This window comes from Aedes albopictus, chromosome 2 (assembly GCF_035046485.1).
Source record: "Aedes albopictus strain Foshan chromosome 2, AalbF5, whole genome shotgun sequence".
NCBI lineage: Eukaryota > Metazoa > Arthropoda > Insecta > Diptera > Culicidae > Aedes > Aedes albopictus.
Window position 1 is genome coordinate 126,144,756 of NC_085137.1, and position 4,660 is coordinate 126,149,415.

Sequence of the window (4,660 nt, forward strand, 5' to 3'; positions counted from 1 at the left end):
GAAAAAAAACATGACTCTGTCCACCAAGAAACCCACCATTACCTAGAAAAAAAACCATATCCTTTCGCCGATACAAATTATAATTTCTCCGCATTAGTATCGCAAAACAATACTATCCCAATCAAAACTTTTCCCACATCACGTACGCGACCGTCGTCCACCCACACCGACGACACAACGGGTTTTGTCACGTATTTGTTTACCATCCTTTACCAGCCTGTCCCATCATTCAAAACCGACAGCCGAGCTAGCTAATGACATGTATTATTAATCTGTCCTGTGAGTAATAGAGAAAACGAGAAGCAAATACGTCATCATAACTCATTTCCTCCCACGCCGAAAGACAAACAAAAACACACGATTCGGCAACCAGGGCACATCGTTTCGTAATACAGTAATGATGAGCACTGTGGAATGGAGGGAACTTAAAGTATAAATAAATATTAATATAAATAACAATTAATTGTAATGTATTTTTTTTTAACTTTGGTAACCTGGCAAATTTGAAAATCGCTAGTTCCAAATTATTTAAAACCCGAAACTTTCATTTACGCCAGTAATGTCTGCATCTGATAAAAAATGCCATCAATGTTACCCCATTTTCCGGTACTGCTACCGAGGACAGAGTTTTCCAGAGAGCCAGTGAAAGAATAATACACCGGCTGACCTTTAGCAGCTTAGCATCCTTTCGAGGCAGCATCCCACAGTGCAATGGTAGGTGACTTTTCTCCATTGAAGTCGTTTAATATTCTTTTTAAAACAAATGTCAACCTCGCCTTCTGTCGTCGGGTTTTCCCATTCACTAGAGAAGATCACCCACCGTCAGTTACCACACACCACATTGCACTGTATTCTACGAGGTCCGGTTACCCGTTTGTTGGGAGGAACGTCCGAATAGCGCAAAAGACAATGCTCGCTCGGCCCTTGGACCGCATAGCGAATGAATTTTCAGGACGATGACGACGACACCCACGCGCTGTGCAGAAACCGACTTTTGGCAGTCATTTATCAAGTTGGAAAATTGAACTGCTGCTGCAGCAGCAGCAGCACGTAGCTGTGGAAGGAGTTCCGCTCAAAGGATGGCTCGGGCCCGTTTGACCAACTCTATGAATGGGGTAAAATCGTGCCTTCAAAGGCGTGGGTAGTAAGAACTATTTGAAAACACCCACGCACGGCTCAGGGCGGAAGCTAAAGTGGAAATTTCTGCTTCATTGATAAATTCGGTGATGAGATTAGATGGTCTCAACAGTTTCACAGTTTGCATATCTGACTGTCAGAACCGCTGTGTTGCTTCCTGGAAGCAATATCTAGTAGAGATATATTCATTGCACCAGCAAAAGACTAAAAAATAAATTAAAATACGGTTATTCGTTTTCATTTATTTAGTTCAACATCAAATTCATGATAATACTATATCCATAATACACGATGCAGCTGCAGCTCTCCAACTTCGGTCACGCCCAACGCTTGCCAGATCACGCTCCCCATAGTCCGCCCATCGTGCTTTCTGCGTTCGAGGCATTCTTGTACCAACCAGATGATTAAAAAATACCAACTTTGCAGAGTTGTTGTTCGGTATTCTTGTAACATGCTCTGCCCACCGTATCCTTCCGCCTTTGGTCACCTTCTGGATGCTGGGTTCGCCGAAAAGTGCAGAGAGTTCGTGGTTCATCCTTCTCCGCCACACACCGTTCTCCTGCACACCGCCGAAAATCGTCCTTGCACGCGTCGCTCGAAAACTCCGAGTGCTTGCAGGTTCTCCTCGAGGATGGTCCATGTCTCGTGCCCGTAGAGGACCACCGGTCTTATTAGCGTTTTGTACATGGTGCACACTTAGTTTCATCTGCCGAATCTCGGCAAAATAATTGCCGAGATTTGCACAGCCGAGTGCTCAGCAATCATTTCGGCAAAAGTTCAAATTACTGAGCACTCGGTAATCCTACATTTTGACAAAATGTCAAAGGTTGCTGAACATCTCGGCAAAAGTTTTGCTGTCTGCTCGGCAAAACATATAAAAACAAACCGTGAAATGCCGAGTAATCAGTAATTTGAAACAAAACGAACTGCTCGAAAAACTAGCTTCTTTTTCAATGGTTGGAATCTTGCTTAGTGATTTTCAGACAATTATCATAAATTCAACATCAATTTCTCGATAATTTATTTAATTTTGGCATTATATAATAATAATTTTGGCACTTGAAAAACGTCACGCAGTGTTGTGTATCATGCTTATGTAGCTCGTTGCTATGGTGTTCGCGTGGCGCCTGCAATAACAATTAATTCAAGCATTAAGCTGTACTCACACAGCAAAATGGCAATTCTTACCTCCTGCATCTATCCTTAAAGCTTCCGCGGTATAATTAGACATCCAAAATTCACTTACTACTGTCCAAAATACAAATTTAAACTCCTCTAGTGAGATTTCAGCTTTATCTGCAAAGACTTGTAAACAAGATGGTGCTGATGAATGGAGCAATGACGACTGGAAGTGACAGCTGCTTTACTGATTTTCAGCAAAGCATATAATGCTTTACCGAAATCTCGTCAAAAGCATTTGCTGATTTTGGTAAAATCAATGAATGCCGAATAGTTCAGTAATTTTCTTTTCCGAGTTTCAGCATGCTGTCGTGTTTTTACGTATTCTCAGCAAAATCTTTTACCGAATCTCAGAATTAAGACTTCAAATTGCTGAACAATCAGCAATTTCATAATTTGCCGTTCAGTATCGGCACTTTTTATTGCCGAGCTCGAGAATTGGTTTTAAGTGTGTGCATTTAGTGCGTGGGTGAATCTTTTTCGACCGCAGTTTCTTCTGGATCCCGTAGTAGGCCCGACTTCCGCTGATGATGCGCCTCCGAATTTCACGGCTCACGTTGTTGTCAGCCGTCAGTAAGGATCCGAGGTAGACGAATTCCTCCACCACCTCGAAAGTATCCCCATCTAGCGTAACATTACTCCCCAGACGGATCCGGTCGTATTCGGTTCCGCATACTAGCAGGTACTTTGTTTTTGAGGCATTCACCACGAGTCCGACCTTTGCTGCTTCGCGTTTCAGGCGGGTGTACAGCTCTGCCACCGTTCCAAATGTTCTGGCAATAATGTCCATTAGGCCGTGTCGATTTTTGCAAAATTGCGAATACACAATCCCGAATAGTCACAAATGGTTGCAAATGGACCCAAGCCCTGCAAAATTTAAAAATTCTAAAAAATCGGTAAGCTAGTCCGCAATCGACTTGAAGTTTTATATGGGAATTTTTATTTTTCAGTATGGGGAAATCCAACTTTTCAAACTTTTGAAGAAAAAGGCACATTAAAGCAACTCTAAAAATCCGCTCTCCCCCTGAAGATTTAGTGGATATATTAGGGAACATTTTGTTAGAAGACAACTTTTAAGTTGCACTTAAGATAAGGGCGTTATTAAATTTCGAAACAATGGACATTTTATTCGCAAGATTTCTAACTTCTTTAATTGGCATCACTGCACGTTTTGCGTGTTGAAGAGGGTGGTAACAGCCATCTGCGGCGTTACCACCCGTCGCTGGATGGAGACGCAAGTACCTGATAAAAATGAGATAGTTAGGATTGTAAATATTCTTGCGATATTGCTTTATAAAAACTTGGTATCTTCGGCAAAGTTGTTGGCATGGTCAAGAGCTGTCCAGTGATGAACTAAATCATTGGCAAATCCATCGCTGGGCGGCGCTAGTGTGCATAAAAACTACATGCAATAGTATTAACGTATATGCGTGTATCTCAATAACGTGATAATTTAACTGTGTGGTGTCTTCGACAAAGTTGTTGGCTGGGCCACGGGCTATCCAGTGACGAACCAAGTAAGTAGGAATTCAACCGATAGGCGGCGCTAGTGTGCATACAAACTGGATGCAAAAGTACAAACGTATATGTGTGTATCTCAATAACGTGATAATTTAAGTAGGTGGTGCCTTCGACAAATTTGTTGGGTGGACCACGGGCAATCCAGTGACGAACGCAATACAGTCTAGACTCCTACTACACGGTTAGTTCGGGGGTGCAGTAGGAATCCGTGTTGTAGGAATCCCAGAGCTTATGGGATTTCGCCTAATTGGGGGTGTGAGGGAATATATCAGGAGTATTACAAGATAGCACCATACTTTCTTTGGCAAAGTTGTAGTACTAGAATAGATCTACCACACAATGCGAACTAACATCCAATTAGTTGACAATTTGGCCGATAGAGGCGCTATGTAGAAGTGGTTGCTTATGTTCACTCGCCAGTAGAAGTACTCATAAGTTATCGCTTGCGATATCTCAAGATTTACTTGATTTGGAACAATGCTGTCTTCGGCAAAGTTGTTCAGTAGGTCAAGAACAATCTGGTGGCTAACCAATTAGTTTGTGATTTCGCCGCTAGGTGGTGCTAGTTGTCAAGTAAAGTTTCAAACTTCTCTAGCCCGCGATCCATATTAGATAGAAAAGTGCCGTCTTCGTCAGAGTTTTTCAGGAAGTAAAAACCTATCTGGTGATTCAACATATAGTTGGTGATTTCGCCGCTAGGTTCCACTAGTTGTTAAGTAAAATTTCAAACTTTTTTAGCTCGCGATCCAGAGCAGATAGAAGAGAGTCGTCTTAGGCAAAGTTCTTCAGGAAGTCAAGAACAATCTTGTGATGTAACAATTAG

General features: G+C 42.1%; 1 long non-coding RNA gene across 1 annotated transcript; it reads right to left on the reverse strand.

Moving 5' to 3' along the window:
• Positions 1-2,130: 2,130 nt before the first annotated feature.
• On the reverse strand, positions 2,131-4,387 carry LOC134289060 (uncharacterized). The gene is made up of 2 exons (XR_009998239.1): positions 2,326-4,387; positions 2,131-2,264 (listed from the first exon to the last, which is right to left on the reverse strand). It is a non-coding gene; the product is annotated as an uncharacterized LOC134289060 (long non-coding RNA).
• Positions 4,388-4,660: the final 273 nt, after the last annotated feature.